We start from the raw sequence: 20,465 nt of genomic DNA, 5'->3' as shown, positions 1-20,465 counted from the left end.
GTGCATGGTACAGTACAGTCAGGCAATATACAACACGGTCCCAGCCCTGACATCCTTCTGTGTGTTACACTCTTGACTAGAATGTTAAACCTCCCAGCATCCTTTGCCAAAGTCCTTGGTATGTCTGTAGCCTGGCCTAGCTGCTCAGTCAGTCTGTCTTGAGTATGCACCAGATCTGGATGCTCCGCTGAGCTTCCTGAAATCTATACCAAGACCAACAGCTCCATCTCGCTCCTCTTGCCCATTCATTGTTAGGTGGCCCACCACCCCAGATTGAGCATCTTCTTCCCCTCATTTGTCAGGCTCCGGATCATTATCTCTGGTACCTACTGTGCTTTTGTTCTCAGAAGGAGAATCCCCACACCCAGACTTTATGGGAGTTTAGATCCCAACTCTGTGGCCTGGGGCTGTCTCTATCCTGCACCCAAACCAGAACCCCAAGTCCATACCCCCAAACTCTGGGGAAGGTCAGAGTAGGACCCACAGCTAGGTCCTCATGGCCCATCTCCAGTTGTTCTGTCCCAGTCCAGCTTCTCCTTTCCTCTGGTCCCCTCTTTCACTGATCAGCCACAACCATCTTAGTGTTTAGAAATGTGAGCCAGTTTGGAGTCTTTAAACCGAGAGGGGACATCTCTTTCTACAAGACAGGCTCTAGCTCTGCCAGAAGTTAGGAGCTCAATGCAGGGATCCCAGGTGGAGGCTCTCTGGCCTGGGCTGTGCAGACGCTCTGACTAGATGGTCCCATTGGTCTTTTCTGGCCTTTAAATATACGTCTATGAAAATAAACTCCCCTGGAAACCTCATGAGAACAGACTAAATGGAGAGAGAGAGAGCGAGAATGAGGCAGGTTACCACATGAGGACAAAAATAACATTATGAGAGCGTGCTATTCAATCCCACATCACAGCGTGTGATACACCCCCACCTCACTGGGCTGCTAGCTCAGGGTCAGGCCTGGAGAGAGCTCACTGCTGAGTGGGGGAAGAGGTGTCTGCACAGGAGACTCTGCATACTCTGTGGCTCAGGGAGCTTCAGCTCATCCTGCGGGTCCCTCACTGCACGGCTGCACGGAGCAGCCGGACTGTGTGTGCAGAGAGTTGCTGAGCACCGCTCGTGTGCTACTGCTCGTGGCACGGACTCTCCTCTCCCTTCCCTTTTCTGAGCAGCCACTGATCGCTCTGTAGTCCTGCAGCGTCTGGCTCCATCAATATCCCCTGTAGGACGGGGAGAAGAATCTAATTCTGCCCTGGAGTTTGGGCCAGGGGAAGGGAGGCAGGATCTATCCCAGAAAGAACAGAGGGCAGGATGCTCTGTGAGATCAATTAAATCCCCTGCAGCAGATTTCCCGGCTTGTGTCTCTGATGCTTTCCCTGTTTACCAGTCCCATCCCATCCAGGTTCTTCCCCTCTTTGGCTGAAATAGCCCAGGTTCACCAGCCTTCCAGGCAGGTACAAGGTTGGTCAAGATTGGGGAGGAAGGATAATCTAGTGTACTGGGGATCAAGAGCCCTGGATTCACTCACTGATTCAGCTGTGGACTTCTGTATGTCTTAGCCTCAGTCACTTAGTCTCTCGCTCTGTGCCTGTTTCCTCTCTGTGAAATGAAGATGATATTTCTCTACCTCTCAGGTGTCTGTGGGGATAAAATCCACTAATGATTGTGAGTGGCTCATATACAATGACGTGGGGTATACAAGGACATGGAAAGCATTGATGGGAAGAGCAGTTTATCTTACAACTTCTATACAGACTGGAAAATTTACCACAGTAATTAAACTACTATAGCTTTTGCTGGTATAACTCCCACGGGGACACTGTTATTGTGGAATCAGAGCCTTTGTCAGGGTTATTCATAGATTCTAAGGCCAGAAGGAACCACTGTGATCACGTAGTCTGACCTCCTGTATAACACAGGCCAGAGAACTGCCCCAAAATAATTCCTGTTTGAACTAGAGCATCTCTTTGACAAAAACATCCACCCTTGATTTAAAAATTGTCAGTGATGAAGAATCCGCCACAGATCATGGTAAGTTTTTCCCAGGGTTAATTATCCTCACTGTTGAAATTTTGCAACTTATAGCTTATACCGCTTCCAAAACAAAATAAGATCAACCAGACAAAGTCTCTTTTATACCAGAACCCAGGTGTGCCCAAGGACTTACACTGGTATAACTGGAGCTATATAAATTCACCCCTTAGCTCAGGGGTGGGCAAACTACAGCCCATGGGCCGCATCCAGCTTCCCAGCCGTTTTAATCTGGCCCTCGAGATCCGCTCCGCACACTGCTCCTACCCTAAGAGCCGCCAATGGGACCTGCAGGGGCTGTGCCTGTGGATGGGGCAGTGCGCAGCAGAGCCGCCTGGCCGCGCCTCCCCGTAGGAGCTGGAGAGGGGACATGCTGCTGCTTCCAGGAGCCACTTGAGGTAAGCGCCACCCCAAACCTGCACCCCTCAGCCACCCCCTGCGCTCCAACCCCCTGCCCCAGCCCTGATCCCCCTTTCACCCTCCGAACCCCTCAGTCCCAGCCTGGAGCACCCTCCTGCACCCCAAACCCCTCTTCCCCAGCCCCACCCCAGAGCCCCCAGCCAGAGCCCTCACCCCCCCCCCACTGCACCCCACACCCCTACCCCAGCCCGGAGCTCCCTCCCGCACCCTGAACTCCTCATTTCTGGCCCTACCCCGGAGCCTGCACCCCCAGCCAGAGCCCTCACCCCCTCCCACACCCCAACCCCAATTTCGTGAGTATTCATGACCTGCCATACAATTTCCATACCCAGATGTGGCCCTCGGGCCAAAAAGTTTGCACACACCTGCCTTAGCTGATACCAGATAACTTCCCATGAAGTACTATAGCAGCAGTATTTGTGTGGTTCATGGTGGGCAAATACTGGGTCAAGTCCATCTCCTTTGGGTGCCCACAGCTTTCACACAGTTGCCTCTGTTGCCTCAGCAGGAAGTGATAAATGTTCACGCTACAGGGAAGGTTGGGGCAGCTGAGAACTGAACTGGCCGCTCAGTGTCCGCACAGTGTGGTTGTGCCAGAGGAGCTTTATCACAAAATCCCCATCACAACTGGCACTGATTGCCCTTGATTGCAGTCTCACCCGAGGGCCAAGGCTCGAATGGGCCGTGGGGACACAGCCCTCGCACCCCTACAGCTGGTCTCACGCACAGATTCGGCACATGCATAATTGGCACAAGCACTTCTGGCCACACCTTCCAAAATGGCCAGTGATTTTTGCAGCCCAGTGTGAGACAGTTTAAGGGATGACAGACAGACTGCACTGAGCCCCCACCTGCTGGAAATCAGCCCCTTTAAAGTGGCTTAAATTGGACACCCAATATCACTAATAATTTTGAAAGTCTGTTAAAGCACAAGCGTAGAGAGGAGCCCTGGTCATTTCTTCCCTGTGTGGAGCCGTCTCTGGTCCTTTCAGAGTCTGTGTGAGTGAGGCAGCTGCAGGGTCTGTGTTATGCAGAAGGAACTCAGTCTACGGATGCTCTTGCTTCACTTATCAGCTGTGTTTGCAGCTCTGGCTGAGGGTTGGGGTGAGTTCCCCTTCTTCACATCCCGCTATGCGCTGTTCATGATCCCGTCATCAACCCCCCTTCACCCTACCATAGTGGAGACTTTCCCTCTTCCTGTTCCTGCGGCAGGTCTGGGTTGGGGTCGCTTCAAGTGAAAGCTCTGGAGCCATTTCTCTGTCACAAGAGAACCGACCCTCTTACACGGCGGCCTGATCCCAAGGCCAGTGAAGTCAGTGAAGGGTTTCCATTGACACCAAGGGGCTTCATATCAGGCCCTTTCTGGGCAGCATTGTCTGAGCTACAAGCAGGGCCCAGCTGCCACCCAAGGGCGCCAGCAGCTCAGCCTGAACCACAGCCCCGGGGATCACTCTGGGCTAGAGCCACCAAAATCCTGTGATCTAAAAATGACCTTTTTTAAAAAAGTGAAAGTTTTTGTCAAACATTTTCTTTTTTCCAAAGTTTCCATTTTTCCAAAGAAAAAATTAAAACTGTTTTTGGGGTTTGGTAAAAACAAAACTGGAAAATTAAAAACAAATATGAACATTTTCATTTAAACAACCGACTTTTCAGAGATTTTTTTTAAAAAGTTCAGGTTTTGGATTTTCCCCCCTCCATTTTTGTAATTTGGCCACCAAAAAGGGGGGGAAATGGGGACAAAATGTCAAAACAAATAGTTTTCACAAAAGGATTTGAAACAATGATTGAAAAAAATTGCAAAAAATAATTACCTTTTCACCCTGCCATTTTCTGGCCACTGCTTATAACAGGGAGTCTCACACTGTTCTCCTCTGACCCTCACCTGGGTATCTGAGCTCCCCCAAACCTCCCCTGTCCAGCTGCTCTGCAGAGCTGACTCCATCCCAGTGGGGAAATGTGCCCAGCCACCATCCCAGGACAATCCACTTCTGCATCAATTACTCTGCAAAGTTGCTCTGCAAAACTGCTTTGCCTTGTGCTCCTGACAGATTTCCCTTGGGACCCCCTGCTGTTTGGCTTCTTGCAGAGGTGTTAACATCTATTCACAAGACTTTCTTTCTTTCCCCCATGTCTCTTTGGCCTTTTGCTCTGGTTCCTCCACTTGCTTAAAGGGCATGGCTACACTTGCAGATGTAGAGCACTGTGAGTTAAACCAGCCCTCGGAGAGCGTAGTAGGGAAAGCGCTGCAGTCTGTCCACACTGACAGCTACAAGCGCACTGGCGTGGCCACATTAGCAGCTCTTGCAACGGCCACAGAGAGCAGTGCATTGTGGTAGCTATCCCAGCATCCAAGTGGCTGCAACGTGCTTTTCAAAGGGGGGGGTGAGGTGGAATGTGACAGGGAGTGGGTTGTGTGTAAGTGGGGGAGAGAGAGTGGGTTTTTGGGGGGCTGAGAGCATGTCAGCATGCTGTCTTGTAAGTTCAGACAGCATCAGTCAGGGCAGGATGGGCAGAAGTGGCTGGAGCTGGGTCTGGAGGATGGGGCAGGTGGAGACTAAGCAGGTGGGGAAGTCAGTGCAGACCAGAGGTAGTTTTTCTCTGGGGGGGGAAATTCACCCCTGTGCAGAGGGTCCAGCATCAGGCCCAGACCCCATTTATGTCCCCTTAAGACCAGAGGGTGAATTTTCCCCTGGGTAGCTCTGTCACTCTCACCAGGGACTGGAGACCAGGATGGAGGCAAAAGGCTCATCCAACATCCCAGGCCCCCTAATTACCCAGTGACTTTCACCCTGTCCCAGCTGTGCCTTTAGCCAGGGGCCTGTTTCGGTCCCCAGGCAGTGAGATGGGATGGGAGTCATTTCCTCAGTGATATGTGTAGACTGAAACAAGCAAACCAGGCCCCTTTGGTTCTCAATCTTCCAGCCCTAAATAGAGATGCTGTGGCCGGAGCACGGAAGGGAGGCAGGGTGGGGCAGGAAACAGGGAGCACAGACAAATATCAGACCTGAGGAGGGGACAGAGCAGGTCAGAGAGAGGCTCCTGCGTCTCTGCTGCTTGAGCCCTACAGAGACCAGAGGACCTGGAAGCAGGGATTGGGGCTGGCTGGAGCATCCAACCCTGGGGATCAGACAGGGCCAGATTAGAGCAGAGAGAGAGACTGGAGCTTCCCTTCTGCTGAAGTCAGATAGACCAGGTGGTGCAGGTGGGATCAGGAAACAACTGTGGATTGCCCCCTGGTGACTCCATCAGGAGCAGAAGCCACAGGGCTGTTTCCACCCCGATCGGTTCCCCCACCACCCTCATGATCCTCTCTCTGTGCCTCTTGCTTCCCGGTGAGTATCCAGGAACCCTGTGCTAATTCGTATCAAGTTGGGAGGAAACAGAACCAAGAGCAGCCCCTGGCCCAGACTGTCGGCAAATCCTCTTCAGTGGGAGGGAAATGGGAACCAGTAGAAGCACTGAGTATGAGAGTTACTGGGCCAAATCCCCAGCTGCTGTAAATCAGTGTAGCTCTACTGAGTCAATGCTGGTTTACACTAGCTGAGGATCTGGCCCTCTAGAGAGCTGAAGGGAAAGTTGGTCCCAGCTCAGCCAAGGTCTGTGTGCACGTGGAACCTGCCATGCCCCAGATCTAACATCCTGCCTGGTTTGCTTCTTCACCAAAACACGAATCAGGAATCTTTCCCCATCTATTAAAGGCAGCTTTTGTCCCTGAAGAGGGACTTTAGAAAAGGGGGAGGTTTTATCTCCAGCACTAACCACACGTCACCTTTCTGTTCCCAGTGCTGAGTCCCAGCAGCCAGGAGATCTGCTCAGCTCCCGATGAGTCCGTCTGTCTGTCTGTCCATCCCCAGACGCACTCACCCCTCTAGCTATGTATCATGCCAGAGGGTTTGTATTGACAGAAAAGGCTTCCAGCTACAGAAGATTATTATTCATTATTATTACTGTAGCCTCCAGACGCCCCTCTCAAGGATCAGCCCCCAAGGAGCTGACAGTCTCAGACATTATCCCCCCATTACCCAGCTGTGCTGAAATCAGAATCTGCTACAGAGCCATTATGCAGACCCCCCGTCCCTTGAGCGGGCAGAGCTCCTCCTACTTTGCCTTACGGAGGGGTGTCAGTGCTACAGAGCGGCCTGCGCGGTGCTCCATCCACATGGACTATCCCGGCTGTCGCTCACACAGGGCCGTGCATCCCACATGGCGTTCACACCCCATTCATCATGGTCCCTGCTACCCCCATCCTGCTCTCAGCCACATTAGCACCTGGGTCTTCCCAGAGAATTATGGGTGATTGCACAATGACCTCGCATGTGCCCACAGGGATTATGGGAAGAGAGACCAAACTCTCCACATTCCCACAATCCCATATCCCACATCCCAGGCTTCCCGGGGCTTAACCCATAACTCCTCCACAGCCCAGGAACCACCTAGCAGCTGCAAGCTACTTCCACGGCAACCAACTTCCTTTGGCAAACTGCTCCCTGGGCTCACCCTGAAACAGGAGCCACCAACAGTCCCACTGACAGCTCTGACCCATTTCCCTTTTCAGGCACTCTCCTTGCCCCCAGCCTCTACCTGAGCCAAATGTTCGCCTGGCAAGGGGACGCCGTGTGGCTCCAGTGCTCCGTGACATTCCAAGCCCCAGCCACCCGCACCTTCTTCTGTAAGGACGGGGAGGAGGTTTCATCCCAGAAGGGCTTATTGGCAAAACTCACCTACGACTATGACCATGTGGTGTCCAGCTCCGGGAATTACTCCTGTGGGTACGAGATCAAGGACAGCAACACCCAGGTGACCAGATCCCAGCTCAGCCCTGCCAAGTACCTCAACGTCACAGGTAAGGGGGTGAACAGCAGAGCAAATACAATTGTCCATACAATCCAGATGCAGGTCGCCAAGCGCAAGGGGTAATGAGAAGAAGACGTAGGCTGTTATTCTCCATGTGAACCAGACCCTAGCCAGAGATATTACGCCCGCTTTGTCAGTGGGTCTCATGACTGCTAGTGAGACAGCCATGGGATGTTGGTTCCCAGGACTCCTGGGTTCTCTTTCTGGCTCAAGGAGCAGACTCTGGTTAGTGCTAGACACAGCATAGCCAAGCACATACAACTGGCACATTCTTTCTGAAAGGCAGCGAGACAAAGTGAACGAGACTGTGGTTTGCCATAATAGAGACCTCTGTTCTATTCCCCTCTCTGCCTCAAGTGACCTTGTGCAACCCTTTGTTGTCCATACAAGGCATGAATGACAGGTTCACCTATACTGTAGGAGCATGAGCTCTTCGTTAGCACCTGGGGCTTTGAAGTGCAGAGAGAAGTTAATAACACTCAGTAGAAAAGCTGGGCTTAGAGCACAGGATCTCCTGGCTTGTAGCTGAGAGTCACCCCCAGGCTCCAGAACGTCATGTGGGGAGTCCATGCCCACACACACAACTTCTGTATAGGGAGACAGGGCTGCCAAATGCCCGCAATGTGTGTGACACTTGGCAGGTCTGACAGAGCCAGGGTGAGGCCTTTGAGGAGTTTTCCATTTGGGGAACAGTCATGTCCCATTTGACTGGTGTAGGGGGCTGGGCTCAGCCATCACAACCATGTTTCTCACACACTGAGTGTCACCTGGCGGAACTGACAGGCCCAGATGCTCCTTGTCCCCATTGCACAGGCCAGGCAAGCAGCAGTGGAGAGGGGTCAGACCCCACAGCTCACGGAGATGACTCTTGGGCCAGACCCTGGGGATCCGAGCCCAGCTCTGTCCCCCCAGCTCTTCCCCTCATTGCATAGAGACTTTGGGCCAAATTCACCTATGGGGTAACTCCTCTACCTGCAGCACTTACACCAGGGGAGACTCAGCTCTCTGGAGTGAAACCCAGTCTGTGCAGAGGGGCCAGGCCCAGGCCCAGGCAGACTTAACTCCTCTGAACCCTCAGTGCTGGGCATGAGCAGGGACTAGGCCTGGTGCTGCCCCAGGCACAGGGGCAGCTGGGGAATGTCACCCGTGCACACAGCCTCATCACACAACCTGTTCTGCCCACCAGGTGTCACGGAGTCCCTGGGCAATACTCTGGAACTGCTCCCCACGAAGCCAGTTAGGACTCTGGGGAAGTCTCCTTTCTGGGAGCTGTGACGATGTGACCCAGCAGGGAGGGGGGAGTGCTGACCTGGGAATGTGCCCTGGGGATGGGAGACCTGAGAGCCTGTAACCTGAGCCAGGAGGGGGATGGGGAGGTAACACCTCTGCCCGGGAATGTGAAGACAGGCTGCAGAAGGGAACCTGCTGGGGGGGTTTAGTTTCAGTTTGGTGCTGGGTGGAGGAACGCAGGGAACCTCAGGGCTGGGGTCTAAGCTCCCTGCTCCCCCAGAAGGACTTGACTGAGGGGTCCTGGTTGTATCCACAACCTCTGTTTTGGACTGTGTTCCTGTTGTCCAATAAACCTTCTGTTTTACTGGCTGGCTGAGAGTCTCAGTGAATCCCAGGAAGAGGGGTGCAGGGCCTGGACTCCCCACACTCCGTGACAGGAGCAGACTGTCTTCAGCACACACAGCTCACACAACTTCCACCTTCCTGGGTCTGACCTCGGAGCATTCAGCATCCTCTGCCCCTCTGTGCGCTTCCCACAGCGAGTCCACTCAGGCAGGCTCCTGGGGAAGCCAGAGGGTCCTGCACCCCAACTGCGCAGTCAGACGTGACTCTCAGCCAGCCAGTAAAACAGAGGTTTATTATGTAACCCTTCTGCCCATCAGAGTTGGCAGCAACAAGGGCCGGGTTCAATATCTAGGGGATCCATTCCAATAACACAATGCAAACCGGCTCGAGCCCCCACCCAGTGACCTGGGACAAATATATACCACCCCCGCTGGGCGCCTCCAAGAGGCAATACTTCCCCTCTCGCAAGCACATAGTCTGAGTGTAGCAAAAAAGCCTTTTAATAACAGAGAGAAACAATGTGGCATTATGTTGGGGAAACACCACCAACAGGATTCATAACACAACCCATGAGCAAAAAAAACCACCCCAAGCAAATTGGGGCATGCCCCTTTCCCTCGGGTTCTTGAGTCCCAGCACCCAAACGTCTCTTGAGTCCAGCAATCCACAAATCACCCAAAGTCCAAAAAGTCCAGCCCCAGAGTTCAAAAGTTCATCTGCATAGTGTTACTCCCCAGTCTGGCTAAAATGTGCCTGTGTGGGGGGAAAGGGGTAAGGGGCACCTTACGTGTCCTGAAGCTGACTGCCCCACAGGGCTCTGCTCCACCACGACCGGCTCCGCTCTGCACCGCTCGCCGTCTCATGAACAGCTCTGCTCAGCTCGCCGTCTCACGAACACACCGCTGTCTCACGAACGGCTCCACTCCACCACGACCGGCTCTGCTCTGCACCGCTCGCTGTCTCAAGAACAGCTCTGCTCAGCTCGCTGTCTCATGAATGGCTCCGCTCTGCACAGCTCGCCATCTCACGAACAGCTCTGCTCAGCTCGCCATCTCACGAACACACCGCTGTCTCACAGACGGCTCTGCTCCACCACGACCGGCTCCACTCCGCACAGCTCGCCGTCTCACAAACACACCGCTGCACTCTAGATCTTCTGGCTCCCCACTACTTGACACAGTGCTCAGTGATTTCAGCTCGCAGTGATTTCAGCTCATAGTAGTGGGGGCCTTAGTGCTGGTGCACCTTAAGGCCAAAGTGAATGCAGCACAGTACCTGTAGCAAGACTCTTAATAGACCCAAAATTAGCTCTGACATTCCACAGTGGAGAGAGACAGAGGTGCAATTGGTGCTTCAGGCCCTCACAAAGGGGCCCACACCACCAGGTACTAATACCTGTCTCAAGTCTCTCTCAATTCACACAGTTTTGGAACCCATGACCCTTGCCTAGCGAGTGCTACTTAGTTGATGGTGAGTCCCTCCATCATAGCAAAAGGCCAAGTACAGTTCCCATAATCAGGGTAATAACAATTTATTCTTCCTGCCCCAATAACAGAGACACTGGGGATCCCACAGCAGCCGAAGTGACCATTTGGGCAGCTATGGCCTCAGTCTAGGCGGGGTGGGTGTGCCTATGCAAATGAGATCAGCCCCTAAAGTTTTTTTTTTCCACAACTTGCCACACCTCACCACCAGATGTCAGGGTGGAGCTCACCCTGACACTGCTTACATCCTCCCCCCAGCCGAGAATTTGTCGTCCCGACAAATCACACGCCCTTTATACCAACTCATGGGTTTCCTCCAAAGGGCCTCAGGAAGCCCACTTTAGCTTCCACAAGCCTGTGTGCTAAATGTATTGGCTCCTCACTAGTCACCCCAGGTGCATCATAAGTTAACCGTTTCACTGGTCTTATCACCCTGTCTCGTCTATTGAGACTCTCTGTTGCCGAGGTAGGGGGAACATTCTCTTGAGTGACGGATGGAGAGGCTTCCCTGGAGGGTCCCTCGGCTACTGGCGTAGGCCCCTGCACTCCTAGTTCTAACGCTGGAGGGTCCAAGGTGCCCAGGGCATCCTCTACCTGTGTGTCTCCATTGTCCAATAACCTGTGTGTGTCATCACAGTGGGGTCTCATCAGCGGCACCGGGGTGTCAGAAAGGGGCCTAAATAATTCCGCCATGGGGTTTAGGGCGGAAGAGGGAAAACTCTCGTTTGGTTCAGCTGATTGAGTCTGAAATCTTGTCTCCATCCCAGGATACACCAGGGTTGTGTCTTCCTCCTCAGACTCACTCTCAGATGTGCAGAATAGGGGTAAGTTAGCTGCAGGGGGCCCGCTGTCTGTGTTGGATGGCGGCTTTGGTCTAGCACCTCTGTTCTGCCCGGCTGCCCTGTTGTGGCCCATCTCATAAGGGATGCTTACCAATTCCCCCACAGGGAGCAAAAGGTTTCTATGCACCGTCTTTATTTGCCCTGGGCCGTCTTCAGGTTTGATCTTGTAGACCGGCAGATCTCCCAGCTTTTCCATCACCAGGTAAGGCATTGCCTTCCATCTGTCAGCTATCTTGTGTTTGCCAGCAATACCCAAATTTCGCAGCAGGACTCTGTCCCCCGGCTGGAGCTCCTGCGAACGCACTCTAGCATCATATCGATGTTTGTTGCGGTCTGCGTTCTTCCGAGCCGCAGCGGTAGCTAAGCGATAAGCATCCCGCAGCTTTTCCCTTAGTCGGGATACATATTGCTGGTGAGTTTCATAGCTATCTCCATCCTCTGATACACCAAAGCACAAGTCTATGGGTAATCTTGGTTCTCGCCCAAACATCAAGAGATATGGGGTGACTCCCGTAGCATCGTTCTTTGTGGCATTGTAGGCATGCACCAGAAATGCGACATGCTGGCTCCAGGTTGCCTTCTGCTCTGGTCGCAAAGTTCCCAACATATCTAATAGGGTTCGGTTGAACCTCTCTGGCTGAGGATCACCTTGGGGGTGATAAGGCGTTGTCCTAGACTTTTTGATTCCTGCTATCTTCAGCACCTCCTTCAGAAGGTGACTCTCAAAATCCCGCCCCTGATCAGAGTGTATCCGAGCCGGGAATCCATAGACTGAGAAATATTTGTCCCACAATACTCGAGCGACGGTGGTGGCCCTCTGATCACGTGTGGGATATGCCTGTGCATACCGTGTAAAATGGTCAGTCACTACTAGAATGTTCCCAACCTTCCTCTTGTCTACCTCTACAGACAAGAAATCAATGCATACCAATTCCAAAGGTTTGTTGCTGGTGATGTTCTTGAGATATGCAGCCCTCGTGGGCAGAGTTTTCCTTTGAACACATCGAGCACAAGTCTCACATTTCCTGCGAACATCTTCAGCCATTCGGGGCCAATAGAACCTACTACGAATAAGTTCCAGGGTCCTCTCCATCCCTAAATGCCCAAAGTCATCATGCAGTGCCCTCATGGCCAGGGCTCTGTACTTTTTTGGCAGCACTAGTTGTGCTCGTTGTTTTTGTAAAGGGTCAGTGGTCATTCGGTGTAGCACTCCCTGAATCAGTTTTAGTTTGGTCCATTCTCTCAATAGTAGTTTACCCTCCGGGTTAGGTGGGACAACCGCAGCTGGGCTTCGCCCCTCCCTTTTGGCAAGTAGTGTATCACGAATGTCAATATCTTGCCGCTGGGCTTCTTGCCAGTCAGCTGCATTGAGCATGGGCAAAGGAGATTGGTCCAATGCAATATAGTTCACTGAAGCAGAAGGCATGCATTCAGGGGGCAGGCCCAAAGCTTCTGCAACACATACCTGAAGGCTCTCACGGGCCTCTGGCTCTCGGCGACTCACACTGCAAATAGCTCTCACACCATCTGTGGGTATCACAGCAACTTCTGGAGCCTGTGGACGCCTGGACAATGCATCTGCATCTACATTGCTTCTCCCTGATCGGTACTGAATGCTGAACTCATAGCTAGCCAAGGCGGCCACCCATCTCTGCCCTGTAGCATCCAGCTTAGCACTTGTTAACACATAAGTCAGTGGATTGTTGTCTGTCCACACCTGGAACTGAGCACCATACAAGTAGTCTCGAAATTTCTCAGTGATGGCCCATTTCAGGGCCAAAAATTCCAGCTTGTGGGTGGGATAGCGAGTTTCACTATCAGACAATCCTCGGCTGGCAAAGGCTACAGGTTTACGTTTGCCTTCCACTTCCTGGTACAGGACTGCTCCCAGACCCTCCAAACTGGCATCAGTATGCAGGATAAAGGGTTTGCTTGGGTCAGCAAAAACTAGGACTGGAGCATGAGTTAGGCAAGTAATGATTTCTCGAAAAGCCCTTTCACATCTCTCATCCCACCGTGGCCCAAATGGTTCAAATGGGCCATAGTGTCTCTGCACAGGGGGCTTTGGAGACCTCCCCTTATTCTTGGACTTAGATTTGTTCTTGCTGGACTGATGTCCCCTGGTGAGATCGTTCAGAGGCTTTACAATCGTAGCATAGTTTTTCACAAATCTGCGGTAGTAGCCACTAAATCCGAGAAAGGTCTTGAGTTCTCTGTAGTTACTTGGACGTGGCCATGTAGTGAGTGCTTCTATTTTATCAGGATCAGTACTCACACCCTCTTGGGACACGATGTGACCCACATACTTCACTGAGGTTCTGCAGAACTGGCATTTGTCAATTGAAAGCTTCAGACCATAATCCTCCAACCTATCAAGCACTTTAAGAAGTCTTTCTTCATGCTCCTCTAAGGTTCTTCCAAACACAATCAGGTCATCCAAATAAACTAACACTTGCAGTAAATTCATGTCTCCCACAACTTTCTCCATGAGACGTTGAAAGGTGGCAGGTGCTCCAGAAATCCCTTGGGGCATGCGTTCGAACTGATAAAACCCTAATGGGCAGATGAAGGCTGTCTTCTCCTTATCTTCTTCTCCCAGAGGGATCTGGTAGTATCCACTTCGAAGATCCAACACAGAGAACCACTGGCTTCCCAACAAACAGTCTAAGGCATCTTGCACTCGAGGCATAGTGTACTGGTCGACCACAGTACGGCTGTTTAGGGTGCGGTAGTCAATACACATCCGAATTTTCCCATTCTTTTTACGGACTACCACAATGGGTGAGGCGTATGGGCTGCGGGACTCTGTAATGATGCCATTCGCAGCCAGCTCCTGAAGATGATGTCGCACATCTTCCATCTCAGAGAGAGCAATCTTCCTAGATCTCTCCCTGAAAGGTCGAGAGTCATGGAGTCTGATATTGTGCTCTACTCCTTTTGCACATCCCACATCCCACTCATGCAGTGAGAACACCTTGGATCTTTCACAAAGTTTCTTCCTCAGGCGATCTTTCCAGTCCTCGGACACTGGTGAATCTCCAAAGTCAAACTTTGCTGGGTCTATTGTGGGAACTTGAGTTTCACACTGGGGTTTTACAATCGACTCAGGCTCAAAGAGGTCTGCTATCTTTTGTCCTTGCTTCACAACAACATCACGACTCGTTTCATTAGCAATCAGTATAGTCACCCTTTCCTGGGCTTCAAGGGGTAGAGTTATGACTCCACTGGGGACCAGCACTCCTTCAGGGAGCTCTCCTCCCATCGGCTGCTCTATCATTGCTAACGTCCGTTTACTGCCTTTCAGACAGGTACTCATGACAAGCACTTCTTGCTCCGTCCTTGCAGGCACTACTAAGGGGGTCGTGCCCGCGTACTTCAGTGCCCCAAGCGGTAGCTCAGATGTCTCCCTTTTAGCGCTCTCAATTTTCCTATAGGCTTCAGCACAAAGCGTATGGATCATCAGGGTATTCAGGTACTGGTCCCCAGCCCGCCTTCTGCAGTAATCCGCGAGTACCTTGAAGAGACTGGAGTTGGTCCCTATCAGCACAGACATATCAGAGGTCCCTTTAGGGTCAGGGCATATTAAGGCAGCTGTGTCTACCTCTTCTCTTACCCCAGCAACCTCCTCTGGGAATTCCAGGTGCACTATGACATACCCTTGGTAGGGGTATTCATCCATGCTGAGGCCACACAGGCCAAGGCCAGTCAGTGGCTGTATAGGCAGGTGCCTAAGCATCTGCTGGTAGAATGACTGAAATATAATAGTCACTTGAGATCCAGTGTCAAGCACTGCTTTACACTCCACCCCTTCAATCCTCACCGTGACCTCTGCTCGAGGCCCTATCAGTCCTGCGGGGATCCCAGCTGGACAGTCTTTTCTGGGGGAATCTTCAAATACTGCAGACCTGGGGGGTCCCCGTCCCCAGACCCTCTGGCAGCTACCGGATCTCTCCCAACTGATCCTCAGCTTTCCATACACTAAGGAGGGGTTTTCTTCATTACGGCACTTGGCAGCACTGTGTCCATCCTGACCACATCGGTAGCAGAAGAATTGACATTTCCCCCTTCGCCTGGGTTGGATGGTGGCTCTAAGTGCAGGCTTCTCAATTGCCACCGTTTGAGGCTTCTTATTCCTGGAAGTCTTAACTTGGTCAATGGTACTTTGCAGCTCAGCTATCCGTTCCGTCAGGACTTGCATTTGTTGGGCAAGTTCCTCTCTGGTGCTCACCATCAGTACACTGGCCGCTTGCAGTGGTGTTGTGCTGGCTGGATCCGATGTTTGGGCTTCCCAAAATTCACTGGCAGCCTGCCTTTCTTCCTCCTCTCTGACCTCTTTTATCAGCTGGGAGTAACTTGGGGGATGTTCCCGTCGTTCTCTAAGCTGGAGATGAAGTAGAATCGGGTTCTGATACTGAGTTCCTCTTACAATTTGAGCCAGTCTGGTCTGATCCATCTGCTCAGCAGTCACTGCTCCCCTCATGACAGCTCTCTGAAGCAGTCTCTCCAGTCTCTGTATGTAGGCTGAAGCCTTCTCGCCCTTTTGTTGTCGGGAATTAAGGAACTTACAGTAGCTGTCTTCAGGGTCCTCTACGCTCCCAAAGTTGTGTTCAAGGGCCTCTAGGCAGTCCTTCACACTGACCCCAGGGTCAGTGAGCTTCAGGGTGCGAATCACATCTAATGCTGGGCCGCCAAGGCTCGCTATGAGGCATCTTCGCTTTTCTGCATCTGGTACGGCCCACTCTTGCAGCATTTCAGTGGTATGCTCTAACCAGGGTTCAAACTCCTCCTCCCCAGCAAATAATCTTAACTTACGACAAGAGTTTGACGCAGCATGGGACAGCACAACCTTTTCCAATGTTTGCCCCAGAGCTTTTGTCCAATCATCAGCCAAGGCTGCAGCCTCTGAGCTAGAAGCTGCTGAGCCAGGGCCCAACAAACCTGACAAATTAGCCATTATACAACAGTAATTTCCTCAAAATATAAGCACAAACAAAAAAAATATAAATTGTTTTCCAATGTAGTGGATCACTCAACAGGTGCTTGCGGGGGGTACTGACCCAGGCATCCCGGACGAGCCCCCAAAAATGTAACCCTTCTGCCCATCAGAGTTGGCAGCAACAAGGGCCGGGTTCAATATCTAGGGGATCCATTCCAATAACACAATGCAAACCGGCTCGAGCCCCCACCCAGTGACCTGGGACAAATATATACCACCCCCGCTGGGCGCCTCCAAGAGGCAATACTTCCCCTCTCGCAAGCACATAGTCTGAGTGTAGCAAAAAAGCCTTTTAATAACAGAGAGAAACAATGTGGCATTATGTTGGGGAAACACCACCAACAGGATTCATAACACAACCCATGAGCAAAAAAAACCACCCCAAGCAAATTGGGGCATGCCCCTTTCCCTCGGGTTCTTGAGTCCCAGCACCCAAACGTCTCTTGAGTCCAGCAATCCACAAATCACCCAAAGTCCAAAAAGTCCAGCCCCAGAGTTCAAAAGTTCATCTGCATAGTGTTACTCCCCAGTCTGGCTAAAATGTGCCTGTGTGGGGGGAAAGGGGTAAGGGGCACCTTACGTGTCCTGAAGCTGACTGCCCCACAGGGCTCTGCTCCACCACGACCGGCTCCGCTCTGCACCGCTCGCCGTCTCATGAACAGCTCTGCTCAGCTCGCCGTCTCACGAACACACCGCTGTCTCACGAACGGCTCCACTCCACCACGACCGGCTCTGCTCTGCACCGCTCGCTGTCTCAAGAACAGCTCTGCTCAGCTCGCTGTCTCATGAATGGCTCCGCTCTGCACAGCTCGCCATCTCACGAACAGCTCTGCTCAGCTCGCCATCTCACGAACACACCGCTGTCTCACAGACGGCTCTGCTCCACCACGACCGGCTCCACTCCGCACAGCTCGCCGTCTCACAAACACACCGCTGCACTCTAGATCTTCTGGCTCCCCACTACTTGACACAGTGCTCAGTGATTTCAGCTCGCAGTGATTTCAGCTCATAGTAGTGGGGGCCTTAGTGCTGGTGCACCTTAAGGCCAAAGTGAATGCAGCACAGTACCTGTAGCAAGACTCTTAATAGACCCAAAATTAGCTCTGACATTCCACAGTGGAGAGAGACAGAGGTGCAATTGGTGCTTCAGGCCCTCACAAAGGGGCCCACACCACCAGGTACTAATACCTGTCTCAAGTCTCTCTCAATTCACACAGTTTTGGAACCCATGACCCTTGCCTAGCGAGTGCTACTTAGTTGATGGTGAGTCCCTCCATCATAGCAAAAGGCCAAGTACAGTTCCCATAATCAGGGTAATAACAATTTATTCTTCCTGCCCCAATAACAGAGACACTGGGGATCCCACAGCAGCCGAAGTGACCATTTGGGCAGCTATGGCCTCAGTCTAGGCGGGGTGGGTGTGCCTATGCAAATGAGATCAGCCCCTAAAGTTTTTTTTTTCCACAACTTGCCACACCTCACCACCAGATGTCAGGGTGGAGCTCACCCTGACACTGCTTACAATTAGATGACAGGAACATGGTCTAAAACAGAGCTTGTGGGTGCAGAGAACAGGACCCCTCAGCTGGGTCCATTTTGGGGGGCAGTGAGCCAGACAACCACGTCTGCACTTCACTCCATGTCCCCAGCCAGCCCCAAACTGAAACTCTCTCCAGCCCCTCCTCCTCTGGGCTTTGTCCCTTTCCCGGGCCATGAGTCATCTATCTGCCGCCCTGACCAGGAAAACCGAGAAGTCTGCTGCTTGCCAGGGGCTAAGATTCGCGATGTGACGGAGAGACTGCCGAGACTCATCAAGCCCTCGGATCGCTACCCCTTCCTGCTTCTCCACATGGGCACCAATGATACTGCCAAGAATGACCTTGAGCGGATCACTGCGGACTACGTGGCTCTGCGAAGAAGGATAAAGGAGTTTGAGGCACAAGTGGTGTTCTCGTCCATCCTCCCCGTGGAAGGAAAAGGCCAGGGCAGGGACCGTCGAATCGTGGAAGTCAACGAATGGCTACGCAGGTGGTGTCGGAGAGAAGGCTTTGGATTCTTTGACCATGGGATGGTGTTTCATGAAGGAGGAGTGCTGGGCAGAGACGGGCTCCATCTTACGAAGAGAGGGAAGAGCATCTTTGCGAGCAGGCTGGCTAACCTAGTAAGGAGGGCTTTAAACTAGGTTCACCGGGGGAAGGAGACCAAAGCCCTGAGGTAAGTGGGAAAATGGGATACCGGGAGGAAGCACAGGCAGGAATGTCTGTGAGGGGAGGGCTCCTGCCTCATACTGAGAATGAGGGGCGATCAGCAGGTTCTCTCAAGTGCTTATATACGAATGCACAAAGCCTTGGAAACAAGCAGGGAGAACTGGAGGTCCTGGTGATGTCAGGGAATTATGACGTGATTGGAATAACAGAGACTTGGTGGGATAACTCACATGACTGGAGTACTGTCATGGATGGTTATAAACTGTTCAGGAAGGACAGGCAGGGCAGAAAATGTGGGGGAGTAGCACTGTATGTAAGGGAGCAGTATGACTGCTCAGAGCTCCGGTACGAAACTGCAGAAAAACCTGAGTGTCTCTGGATTAAGTTTAGAAGTGTGAGCAACAAGAGTGATGTAGTGGTGGGAGTCTGCTATAGACCACCGGATCAGGGGGATGAGGTGGATGAGGCTTTCTTCCGGCAGCTCGCAGAAGCTACTAGATCGCACGCCCTGGTTCTCATGGGAGACTTCAATCACCCTGATACCTGCTGGGAGAGCAATACAGCGGTGCATAGACAATCCAGGAAGTTTTTGGAAAGCGTAGGGGACAATTTCCTGGTGCAAGTGCTAGACGAGCCAACTAGGGGGGGAGCTTTTCTTGACCTACTGCTCACAAACAGGGAAGAATTAGTGGGGGAAGCAAAAGTGGATGGGAATCTGGGAGGCAGTGACCATGAGATGGTCGAGTTCAGGATCCTGACACAGGGAAGAAAGGTAAGCAGCAGGATACGGACCCTGGACTTCAGGAAAGCAGACTGTGACTCCCTCAGGGAGCGGATGGGTAGGATCCCCTGGGGGACTAACATGAAGGGGAAAGGAGTCCAGGAGAGCTGGCTGTATTTCAAGGAATCCCTGTTGAGGTTACAGGGACAAACCATCCCGATGAATCGAAAGAATAGTAAATATGGCAGGCGACCGGCTTGGCTTAATGGTGAAATCCTAGCGGATCTTAAACATAAAAAAGAAGCTTACAAGAAGTGGAAGGTTGGACATATGACGAGGGAAGAGTATAAAAATATAGCTCGGGCATGTAGGAATGAAATCAGGAGGGCCAAATCGCACCTGGAGCTGCAGCTAGCAAGAGATGTCAAGAGTAACAAGAAGGGTTTCTTCAGGTATGTTGGCAACAAGAAGAAAGCCAAGGAAAGTGTGGGCCCCTTACTGAATGAGGGAGGCAACCTAGTGACAGAGGATATGGAAAAAGCTAATGTGCTCAATGCTTTTTTTGCCTCTGTCTTCACGAACAAGGACAGCTCCCAGACTGCTGCGCTGGGCATCACAACATGGGGAGTAGATGGCCAGCCCTCTGTGGAGAAAGAGGTGGTTAGGGACTATTTAGAAAAGCTGGACGTGCACAAGTCCATGGGGCCGGACGAGTTGCATCCGAGAGTGCTAAAGGAATTGGCGGATGTGATTGCAGAGCCATTGGCCATTATCTTAGAAAACTCGTGGCGAATGGGGGAAGTCCCGGATGACTGGAAAAAGGCTAATGTAGTGCCAATCTTTAAAAAAGGGAAGAAGGAGGATCCTGGGAACTACAGGCCAGTCAGCCTCACCTCAGTCCCTGGAAAAATCATGGAGCAGGTCCTCAAGGAATCAATCCTGAAGCACTTACACGAGAGGAAAGTGATCAGGAACAGTCAGCATGGATTCACCAGGGGAAGGTCATGCCTGACTAATCTAATCGCCTTCTATGATGAGATTACTGATTCTGTGGATGAAGGGAAAGCAGTGGATGTATTGTTTCTTGACTTTAGCAAAGCTTTTGACACGGTCTCCCACAGTATTCTTGTCAGCAAGTTAAAGAAGTATGGGCTGGATGAATGTACTATAAGGTGGGTAGAAAGTTGGCTAGATTGTCGGGCTCAACAGGTAGTGATCAATGGCTCCATGTCTAGTTGGCAGCCGGTGTCAAGTGGAGTGCCCCAGGGGTCGGTCCTGGGGCCGGTTTTGTTCAATATCTTCATAAATGATCTGGAGGATGGTGTGGATTGCACTCTCAGC

The 20,465-nt window shown here is 52.0% G+C and overlaps 1 pseudogene; it reads left to right on the top strand.

Annotated features, from left to right (window-relative positions):
* The first annotated feature begins 5,746 nt into the window (after positions 1–5,746).
* LOC141976815 (sphingosine 1-phosphate receptor 3-like) overlaps positions 5,747–20,465 on the top strand; it is a 45,242-nt pseudogene continuing 30,523 nt past the window's right edge.

This window comes from Natator depressus, chromosome 23 (assembly GCF_965152275.1).
Source record: "Natator depressus isolate rNatDep1 chromosome 23, rNatDep2.hap1, whole genome shotgun sequence".
Taxonomy (NCBI): Eukaryota; Metazoa; Chordata; order Testudines; family Cheloniidae; genus Natator; species Natator depressus.
Note: the sequence above shows the minus strand (reverse complement) of the source record. Positions and strands in the feature narration are given on the sequence as shown.